The sequence below is a fragment of the Aulonocara sp. 'chitande type north' Nkhata Bay genome, linkage group LG8 (assembly GCF_057382095.1).
Source record: "Aulonocara sp. 'chitande type north' Nkhata Bay isolate Kocher_YH1m ecotype deep benthic linkage group LG8, A_spYH_male_GT1.1, whole genome shotgun sequence".
Taxonomy (NCBI): Eukaryota; Metazoa; Chordata; class Actinopteri; order Cichliformes; family Cichlidae; genus Aulonocara; species Aulonocara sp. 'chitande type north' Nkhata Bay.
In genome coordinates this window covers 14972861-14984350 of record NC_141351.1, presented here as the reverse complement: position 1 = coordinate 14984350, position 11490 = coordinate 14972861, and the positions used below count along the sequence as shown (strand labels likewise).

Below are 11490 nucleotides of genomic sequence, written 5' to 3'. Positions count from 1 at the left end.
AACTTGCAGTCATCTATGCCATAGTGTTGTCCATAATTAGTGCCAAAGCCAGCACTGCCTCTAGCTAAAGGTCTTCAAAGTTGGCAGATTCTCATAACCTGCAGTGTCAACCAAACTATTTGTAAAATAATTGAGTCTCCCGGTATTAATGCACTCATTTTATGCTAAACAGGCCAACAGCACTTTTGGCCTATAGGCCTTCCTTTGACCAGGCGTAGGAGGGGGTCAAAACATATTAATGATTCTGTTGGCATGCTTGTTACAATGAACCACAAAGGTTGATCCAGCTGAGAGCAATGCATGGGACAGTGCAGCTTGAGATGGTCAGATTTTAGAGCAATTTCAGTGCAAAACATTCTTCCGTAAACTGCTTGCTGTTTTATTTGTTTTTGTTTGGGGTTTTTTAAGGTGCACATATAATACATTTCCCTTTAAGTGAAGGTAAATTTCGTAGCACGCTGGCTGTGATGAGAAAGTCATAAACCAGCCTCAAACACAAGCTCGTCGCGAGAATGAAAACTTTTCTTCCAGGCCCGGACTCAGCCACATGTAAAATGGCCGGACAGTCCAGAGAGCGAGGGAGGTCTGATGGATGGTGCTTCAATCCCTCGGCGGTTCTCCAAACAAGGAGACGCCCGATTACACTGCAGGATCAAAAATGCTGAATGCACACACTCCCCTCCAGAGTGAGGGAGAAACAAAACATCCACAGACCTTCGAGAGGTAGATTCTGTTTCTCAGGACTTTGTGCTTTGTCTTTGGTGACCAAGTAATTTCACTGATTTGGTACAAAACAGCAGGAAGGCATAGCTGGCTCTTATATTGCCAGCAAAACAAACGCAAATGAGCATTTACTTTCCTCAACACCCACGGCTTTGGTGCATTTGCATAGATAAAAGTGGACTGTAAGCACTTCCATCTGTCTAGGAGGCAGTTGACCACTCTCAAATGAGGCCAGTCGTGGTAGAAGAAGCTGCACACTGCAAAACACCTTTTCTTCTTCTTCTTCTACTACTGAAAATTTGGTGTACAGAAAGACCGACAGCAATCAGTTTTCTTCAGTAACACCTTCACAGACTTGCATCAAGATAAGAAGATAACTACTGTATGGTATGCCTCAATTAAAGGGTTGATGTAAAACGGAGTTAAATGTTAAGAGTTGTACGTGGTTTAAGTTTTCCTTTAAAAAATATTTCACGTGCTGTCAGCGGTAGAGGCTCTTGTGTTTTTTTTATGTGCGCATGTCATAGCTGCCTTTTAAGATAGATTTAAAGTTCGATCAAATGTTCGGCCAGACGTTTAAACGACGTGAATTTATCTTTTGTTTCTTAGATATTGTGAGCTGATTTAAGAACAAAGGATTTTCAAGCCAAGTCAAACACGTTCTGTGATGTTTCTTTAAGAAAGGATTTTTCGTTAGACTTTGATGGTCGAACAAACCAAATACAAACTGTTTCTTCCTGCCTGTTGAATTCTAATGTGCTCGTGCTGCTTTAAATGTCAGGCTGGAAACGGATCCAAGCCCACATAAATAATAAAAAAAAATTTAAACAAAATATCTGCATAATCTATAGGTCATAAATCTTTAACGTTAGTTTTCTTTGGAGGTTTTGTGAAGGGCTTAGAGAGCATATGGGGACTCATGGGTCATGAGGTTATTCATCCCTGTGGATGCAACGGCGGCATTAGTGGTCAGTGCAAAAACACTTCAGTATTTTTTAAATGTACAGCCCAAAGACACCCCCCCCCCCCCCCCCACACACACACACACACACACAAAAAAACACTCCTCATGGTTTGAATAAGGCAAGCCTCTCATTCAACCCAGCCACTGCTCACAGCCATTGAAATCTAATGTAGTCTACTTGTATTTGAGTCGATGGCACTGGTTGAAGGACGGACCATTGAGAAAAGGAACAATCTTATAGATGCGCTCGTGTAGTGCCTTTGAATGAACCCTCAGAATTGTTGCACTCATTCAAAGAGAGAATGTGTTCTCGAGTGATTCATATTCTACTAAAACGGGGACAATGGGATTGGAAAGTAAGTAAAAGTAGAAGATGGCGCAACCAAGATCTTCCTTTTGAATTCTGAAGCCTATAAAGGATTTGGGGACCTTGTGTTCCTATTGGTGCAGAGTCTGGATCTACCACCGATCTCTCTTACAGATACACGATGCCCTATGCTGTCAGCAGCAACTAACAAGGTAAAACCTTTAACAGTGCGGCTTGTTGTCATTTAGGCATGTTAAGGCGATGTCGCAAAGGTCTGCATACTTTTATTTGCAGATAACATAATAGATGTTTTCTGTTAAAATGCAGTTGTGTGTGGAGCCTTGTTACTATCACTGAAGGGTTCGTTAGACTGAGCCCAGGCACCATTGTGAAGCACTCTGGCTTGTTTGGATCTCGCTAAGGCTACAGCTGAAAGACGTTATTAGGACACGACCCTCCTTTTGTGACCTAAAAATCTGAGGATCGTTGGATGGTCTGCAAAATTGTGTCCTTATTACTTAAAATCCATTTTATACCATCTTGAATCTTGCTTTTTGCCATTTTGCTCATTCATAACTAACACTAGTGACCTCACCTACATATTTGTTCAGATCTGGAAACACAACAAAATCACTAAAAGTCCAACAGGGCAAAAAGCATGAGTAGATATGCGGCAGTGTAAATAGGTGAAAGTTTAGCCAGATTAACTGCTCTGTCTTTGAAGGTACAAAAGGGATTATGTGCAAGGTGCAATTCCAAGAGCATGCCAATGATCACTTCATCGCTATCCAGGTTAAGGTCATACATGACTGACTGGTGTTAAAGGATACTGTTGGTGTGTTCCCTCTGAGAGCACCAAAGAAGCCTATGTAGGTATCAAAAAAGTGTTGACTGTACCTGTTGCATTTATCAAAACTTCTGTGAACTTATTTTTGACTGAAGATGCAGGCAGCGGTACTGATAAAACATACAACATCCTTGGTCTATCTTCTTCTAGGAGCCACTGAAATTCAGAAAACTGAAGCTTAGAAGGCATCAAAATGGTGGCAGCTGCTTATACGACCTCCCTCCAGCAGGAATGTGTGCTTTCGCATCTAACGATAAGTAGGCTGGTATGCAGTGTATACAGTCATTTGCCTGGTGATCTACTGGGCTTTTCAAATAAAGATATGCAGAAGAGCACTCCTGAACATACAACCATGAAACAAATGGGATATAGGAGCAGAAGACCACAATGGAAGAACAGGAAAGTGAGGCTACAGCTTGCACAGGCTCACCAAAGCTAGACAATAGAAAATAAAGAATGAGTCATCTGCAACATTAAGATGATAGGGTGAGAATCTAGCATAAACAACATGAAAGCATGAATCCATCCTGCCTGTTTCAGTGGTGGGGGATGTTTTCATGGTGCACTTTGGGCCCCTTTGTGCCAGCTGAGCATCATTTAAACACCACAGACTACCTGATATTGTCCCTTAAAGTTATGACCACAGCGGATCCGCCTATACTGCTGGTGGGAGGGTCACACACCATGCCACAAAATTCAGATAATGTCACCTGACTTCTTGAGCATGAACTCACTCTATAGCCTCCACAGTCACATGAGCTCAACCCAAAAGAGGACCTTAGGGATGGAAAAGGGATTCACATCATAGATGATAAATCTGGAGCAGCTGTGTGATGGGATCATGTGAAAATGGACCAAAATCTCTGAGGATGAATCTATGCCACAAAGAATTAAAGCAGTTCTGAAGGCAAGAGGAGGCCAAGTCAGTGCTAGCAAGATCACTTCACAAAGTGGCCAGTGAGTGTATTTTACTATTGAGTATAGATCTAGGCCTAAATTTCAGGGGTTATTAACTAAAAGTGAGTAAAAAGAAAAACTGAAAATAGCAGCGCATAGGTAATTAAAATGTTTTAAAAAGTGAATAAATGCTCGGATTAGCTTGCTAAACATATATTTAACTAACATTTGCAATTGTTAGCCGATATAATTGGTGGTCAATACTGTTTGTAACTTCCATAAAACATCGATAGACAGTTGAAATTATTACCTAGGTGTAAGACGGCTTAACAAATTAGTAGATATACATAACAAACAATAAGTTAAAATAGCAACATCAGCTGCAGATTATATAGCAAAAGTAGCCTAGCTTAACGTGAAATAGTTAGCTAGCAATACTTAGCTAAATATAATGGAACAACGATAGAATTGGTAATAATTAGCAATACATTCCTATTATCTTCTGCTTATTTCAAATCGTGTCATAGTGGTGTTGAAATAATCAGGGTCTTCAGGTTTTTCTTTTTATATATACAAAATGATGTTATAAAGGTAAATAAATGAGTTAGTAATAAGTAATAAATATAAAGGAAGCGATTTGATAAACTGAAAGGCACTATAGAGGTCAGGAATATTAGTGTCCTGCAATAACAATAGATTCATGCTAGTTGACTGAGTAAGCAGAGAGAAAAGGGGAGCTCAGTTTTATTTTAGCTGTCGGGATGTCTGGGTAGGTGTCTGTCAGAAATATAACTCCACAGGTTATGACATACAGGCTGAAGGGTGAGGGCTACTCACCAGAGGAGACACCATCCAAGAATACCAGAGATATGGACAAAGACAAGCTGAACATGAACCTGCAGGCCATGGTCTGAAGAATTTGTTTCAAAGAGCAAGAAATCAACGTAGAAAGAGGAAAAGGTCAGTGTATATCCGTAATGCACGGTTTTTGTTTTTGTTTTTGTGAAATCTATGAACTTGCAGTCTTTGCATAGTTTTTGTATACATGTGATGCACATACAAGGTTGTCTAGTCAGGTTATTATGGAGTTTAGCCTTTAGCCTAAAATAAAACGTTTACAAAGTGGTCTTGTAAAGTTCAGTTACATAGGGACATGCAGCTAGTTTTTGTCACAATGCACACAAAATCATGCAACTGGCTTTGATTAGAGACCATGTGTTAAGTACTGGTAAGGCTGGTTCAGCACCATGGACAGATTCAGCAAATTTCAGAGTGAGCAATTATCAGTGGAATAATGATAATTGGCAAAGAAAGGTCTGTTGTCGCTAATGTGGATTGTGAAATGGTCATCAGTACAGCTTGTGGGTGAATTTGAAATGCAGATGGAGCTAGAGATCGAGATCGAGATATTTCATTGTAATGCTTACGAGCAAAACCCACATAACTGCCAAATTCACGTACAATGAGTCTAAAACCTGGACATTAATTGTTTTTTACAGGTTCTAAATCTTATGTTAACAGTGTATGTAGTTTTGATTGGACTGGATGTTTCTTACAAAAAAAATCCTCTTAGACATGCTTCTGCCTTTGCATTTTTATGTACACAGACTTCTTCCTTTGACTTATTGATCAAAGAATTCAATCTTTTTGAAACATGACTGCTTGAGTTTTTCCAGTGATAATTTAAGTTGTAAAGTTTGGTGTTTCTCATTCTTTGTGAACAGAGAGGACAGAAGGTATCAAATCAGCTGTAAAGGGTACAGAAGGGTGGTCCATTATCACTGAGAAACCAAAGTAATACAACGTTTCATGGCCAGAGATGAAATAGTTGTTTTACATGTGATGCACACCGATAGAGACAGGGTGGTGATGAAGCAGAGGCCCTCCTGGTTACACTGCGTCTCCTTAAAAACAAAAATCTCCCAGCGTAGCTTCGGCTCCAAGCTGATGTGCTATAGGGAGCTGAGGTCACTGGTTCATCCGTCAGAGACGCTCCTCGCTGATGGATGGCACTCAGAGCAACGCGCGCCCAATCCGCTGTAGCCCTAACCGCCGAGAAAAGGCCTTTGCAGGCAGAGAAATAAATAAATAAACAGCAACATCAAAGGGATGTTCAAAAGAAAAACAAAGCCTGCACACGTTCGTTTGCAAACACACACACAGAGGCGCACATTGGCTCTCTCGCACACATCCGGCGAGAGAGAAAAGGGAGGCGGAGGGAAAAAATACAAAGGAGTGAAAGCGTACACATAGTTTACTCTCCGATGACACTCGGCTTGAAGAAAATCCCGACAAAACAAGGCAGAGTGGCGAAAATTGGAGCGTTTGATGGTTCGATATTCATTCTGAACAGACTCAAAAACAACTATCACGGCAAAAACTATACAGATTCACTTTTGTTTGTTTGTTTGTTTAAAAAGAAATCTACAAACACCCTCAGAGATCTTTATTTCAAGTCTTTTGGTATCTCACTGTGGGGATTAACTGACACCTTCACATACTGGACATCCAGCTGAGGTTCAGCAGTCATCAGTAAATCTATACGTGTTATGCGTAGTCTAAAAAACCTTTTTAGGCATTCTTCAAATAACTGTTAAAGAACATGTTTCTTATTGTCCAGGAATCCCACGAAAACATCATTTGATCCTAGTAACATGTGATCTCTGTGAAGCCTGATATTGTAGCTCGTTCCACCATACCATATGGATTAATTTTTCCAGGATTTCACAAGTGTGGTTAGCACTGCAAAATGATGTCAATGTCAAGTGTTGAAAACTGTAGTTCCTCAAATTGCCACTTGAGGCTTGCTACACAAGTGAGTTACTCTCCATAGACTCCCATGCTAAAATGCTCACTTTACAGCAGGACTGAGAATATTTACAGCTAGTAGAAAAACGGGTTTGGTCTCAGTAGATAAGCATTCATAACAATTGTAAAGGTGTTGAATCCTTTTTTAAAACGCTTAAAGTTTGTTTGCTTTGGCAGCTGAAATTAGTTTGATCAGAATCAGAATCCTTGAGAAAATGATGTGGTCACAATTGCTCCAAGACAATAAAAAAGTAACTCACTAAACTAAATTAAACATATTACAAAGTTACAAAATATAACAAAATAGCACTAATATATACAAATAGCTCAATTATAAGTATCCCAGTATATAACACTAATGGTTGAAATTGAAGTGCAAGGATGTGCAAATATTATGGGTGTGCAGCTATTACAGTGCATATTGTGCATTTGATGGAGGAATTACCACAAGCAGGAATGATTTCCTGTTTTGTTCAGCGATGCATTTTGGTAATAGGCTAGCAAACAACCTGTTTGCTGTATTGCGGTGAGGTTTACAGTAATTGTACAGAACTTGCTCTGGACTTCATGTTAGGTTGTATCAAATGTTGCTGACATCAGTTTATACTGTTCGAGTCACTCACTGAATTCCACTTCTTATACCAACTTTATAGTGTCCGGCCATGGGGCTGATGTAACGTTGCTTATATCTTGCTGAATTCAATGTGAGAGTAGCAGCACAGACCAGCCAATCACAGCTGGTAGAAAAATATACTGGAACTCAAAAAACGAATTATTTTGCGTCTTACTTCTAAGCATTTCTTCACCCCACGCTCCACCTGCCAAGTCCCACTTTAACCCTTGCCAGTGGCTGAAAGTAACATTTGCTTGACAGTAACATAAAACAGACTATCGTCTGGTATATCCTTTAAGCGAGAACGAAATATCTGCCATTTGTTGAGTCCCAGTTAGGACAGTCTCCAGTTGCTCCAATGGTACTGCCGTCCTGTATCCGGCAGCTCACACAGAATGTGAAAAATGTAGGAGCCTTTTGTTTGAATGTGTCAAATAATCTACTTGCACTCTGTTTCTGGACAGAAATCTGTCTGCTGGGATTATAGAAGAGCACCAAGAGCTCAGAAAGGAGGCAACAAAACTCCCCCCAAAAGTTGAAGAATCCTGTATGAGGTAACTTAAAGCAATCATTCAAAAACAAGTTTGAATTCGGGAACTTTTACCCCTTGAAGAGTCTTAGGATGCTTTTAAACATGTGGCTACTTATTGTATTCCAACTCAAAAATGCATCGTGATACCGGTTAACACATTTTCCTTCACTTCTTTCCTTTTGAAGACACGCTCAAAAATGATAACATTTACATTTATGGCAGTCATCACAGATGCACCGTGTTCTTCTTTGTCTCCTTCAACCGATTCCTGGGAACTGGAGCTAAATGTTATTGTTTCCACGATCGTGGATATTGGCAACCGGGAACCTCAGCAGATTGTGAGTGCTTTGGTTGGTTAGGGAGCCTTGCTTGCATGGCCTTGAGTTAGTCAGCATGGGCTCATCCCATGAAATATTGAGGAAGCTGGAAGGGCTGGGCTGGGGCCTCACGTTGGGTGTGTGTGTGTGTGTGTGAGTGTTTTTGTGTGATGGGGAATGCCTGACGGTGGAAATAGTGGATGTTGTGTCAGCTCCCCCAAACCAAAACAAACACCTATACCCCTCCCCCCTCTCCCCCCAGTGTACTCCTAAAATCAGAAAAGTGGATTGCAATATATCTTCCATTGAAAATATACCATTCTCTCTCTTGTTTTCGCACCCGACTCCCCCCTCCTGCTCACCCCTCTCTCTCCTTTCTGTCTTACACCAGCCTGACTCTCCTCCTAGATTTAATCTCATCCTTATTCCTGTACCCTTAATCTTTTTCTTTCTTTACATCTCCATTTCCTTCCAAATCAGCACCTCTCATCTTTCAGATTATTCTCCTTCACTTTCTGCTCTTTCTCTTTCTCTCTGTTTTCCAATCAGCCCACAGAGTTGCTGCTGTGTGTGTGTGTGTTTGTGTGTGTGAGTGAGTGTGCGTGTCTAGTCAGTCAGTGAGCTGAGCTACTGTACAGACAGTTTAGTACAGTTGAAAGAGCACATCAGACTTCTGCCCTGCTCTCTCTGAGGGCTGATAATATGGGCCCTTCTTACCTGTTAGGAGCTAGTGAGCCGCTGCTCCTCCCTTTAAATGAACTTCAGAGGGGGAATCAGATTGACAGGAACACAGAGAGGGCTGCCTCGTTTGACTGGCGGTCCTGTCAAGGTGAACCCAAGGTGCTGTCTCGGGCCCCGTATTGCTTTCCACAAGGCTGCCCTGGTGAGCTGATTGGGTCTTAATGGTGCAGTAATGACCCAAACAAGCTCTCGCACACTTATGCGCGCACTCCATCTCGGTCAAGGGCGCACTATTGCAACCCATTTTGGAAACTTAAAGGTCTAAGCCAGCTAATTTGGCAAGTTAACATCAGTTGAGCTTCCCTATTAATCTTTGTTTCAAAGTATGTGAGAGAAATATAAGGCGAGAGTAGTAAGTGTTTGAGAAACCATTAAGAGTGCGTGGTCTCGTTTTTCTCCCCGACAGATTCTGCATAGTAATAAAGGCGAGGGGAAGCCTCTCTTTAAGCCTCAGCACCTTAATAGCCTGTATGATGACACTTTATCTATAGTTTGTGCATATAATCACCAAACTAAAGGGGGCGACCTCAGGGCGTGGGTTCACCCGCTGACATTTGACATCTTTATAATTAACTGGGAAGGTCTAATCTCTGCCTTCAAATGACGCGTGGCCGCATTCCATTTAATATGCTTATAAGCACTATGTATTATTCAAATATGCTGATGAGGCTCCGTTACAAAACAGACTTTTTGACACAGGTTTTTCTCTCCCGTCGTGGTGGGGTACGGGGCCACTAATGGACGTGCAGGGATCGGAGAGCAACAGCCCTTCTGAAATTTTCATTCCCTGAGAAAGACGACAAAGTTTTCTCCTAAATCCTCTTTGTCTTACGCTCCTGTTTGAATTTAAGGAACTCCGGAATAACAGAAGCTAAATGAATGCTTTTCAAGGTCTTAAAGTGAATTCTTTCTCGTAGTATAAGACCTCATTAGTATTAGGACAGGGGCTGCTTGTGTGGCATTCTCTGAAGAGTTTTAATAGTTTTAATAGTTTTGGCCAGAGATGTTTGGAAGAATCAGCCATCTTTAGACTGAGGGAACCAGCAGAGCTTTTTATGGATGCGGGCTCTAACAGGGCTGGAAGAAAGAGCCTCTTATGTTCACTTTTGGCTTGAGTTACTTTTGAGAGGTTGGTGGTCGCTGGGTCAGAGGCTTCAGTGAGCCGGTAACCACTACACGAAGCCCTCAGTCCTCACCGGAGCTTTTCGGCTGCAGCAGAGCCTCACCGCATTCCCAGCCTTCCATCCTCTCATTTTAAGGAAAGGAAGGGAGCTAGAAATCACCGAGCAGCGTATCTTAAGACGCTATCAATGTTTTTGCCTTTTCTTTCACCAATCCATATTCATGAATCTCTTAGAAATTAAAAAATCAATATTAGACCACAATTAGACTGTGCTGAGGTCATGCGGTCTTGTTTTTTGGAAATCATACAAGCAACCACGGAGCAGCTACTATAAAAACAATGGAAAATTATTTTAATGAATGCATTATGATACAAGGTCATTACAAACTAGAATATTAATTGCATCTTTTGTCTTTTGAAACCACGTTTTTTGCACTAAATGTTGGCGATCTGCAAATCTAAGTGTTCTTATGATGTTTACGAAGTCTTTTAACTTTAAAATCATGGTAGATTTGGAGTAATTAAGAAAATGAGGCAAACTACTTTTTTCATTAATTTCACTATTATTTTGTCTGAAGCAAATATACAGTCCCTGGATGAGGCAAGTGCAACCTCTTTTTAACTGCGTATTATTTTAATACTCTGGTCTTCTCAGCAGGAGAAGAACGAGGCTGTGTTATTTATATAAGATAGGGGGCATTTTTCATACTTTCCTCTGGTTAATTGTTCGCATTGTCTTCAAAAAATCTAACATCCGAAAATGTGAAAAAGCAGTTTTCTTAAAAACAACCCCCCCCCCCAAAAAAAAAAAAAAAAAAAATCAAACAATGTCTGGTGCATGTGCCCTCTGTTTCAGGTTTATCCCCAGCCCGCTGTTTGGTTGTTACAGGGTTGATATTGAACAGCATTGAATCACCTTTTTTTTTTGTTCCTTAAAGGTTTGTAAAAATTTGTAAATGAGTTCTTGCATTTGTTGAAGGCATATTTTCTCCCTGGTGCCCATGGGTGTAGGGTGTGTGTGTGTGTGTGTGTGTGTGTGTGTGGGGGGGGGGGGTGGTGGTGGTTATTGAGTGTGTTGTTGTTGATCCTGGGCCGTGAATCCTTCCCTGCCCTCTCCTCTGCCTGGAGCCTGCCCCCAGCCTCTCCACAACCTCCCACCGAGCTCCCTCCATGTCGGGCTTCAGCTCCGACTTTTCCGTCTACGCGGCTCACCATCGCATCTCCCGCCTTCCCGTCTCGTGTCCCTTTAAACGAAACTGTTTTCGCTCTTCTTTCTGATTCTTGCGTTGCTTGTGTACCTGAGTTTTACAACCCTCAAACTAGTCCCTTTTAGAGACCCTCGCGGGTGTTTTTAACCTGCCTTCAGCCCACGTGTACACTTTACCTGCCTGGGTCTCTTTCAGAAGCGACTAAACAACAAAATGCTTAAAGCTTAATTTGACTTTAGGTTTATGTAACAGCTGTTGTGTTAATTGGAGACACACAGTGTCGCAAATCCAATGTTTCTTTAACTCGTTGGTAAGAAAATCACACCTTTGGAGTTACACAGCTGTAGAAAGTTAAAAACTGAGCACTTTTGAGTGGATGATAAAGAGTTGGCCTGGTCGTAAAATACCAA

The 11490-nt window shown here is 41.3% G+C and overlaps 1 protein-coding gene across 16 annotated transcripts in view; it reads left to right on the top strand.

Annotated features, from left to right (window-relative positions):
* Positions 1-3545: 3545 nt before the first annotated feature.
* tcf7l2 (transcription factor 7 like 2) overlaps positions 3546-11490 on the top strand; it is a 109351-nt gene continuing 101406 nt past the window's right edge. For 6 of the 16 annotated variants that reach the window (XM_086303768.1, XM_086303775.1, XM_086303771.1 and 3 more), the window contains exons 1-3: positions 3547-3798; positions 4553-4698; positions 7624-7713. The gene's annotated coding sequence lies outside the window, so the exon portion shown is untranslated. Of the gene's footprint in view, positions 3799-4538; positions 4699-7623; positions 7714-11490 lie in introns of all 16 variants that reach the window. The other 10 variants (XM_086303773.1, XM_086303769.1, XM_086303774.1 and 7 more) reach the window with 4 other exon arrangements.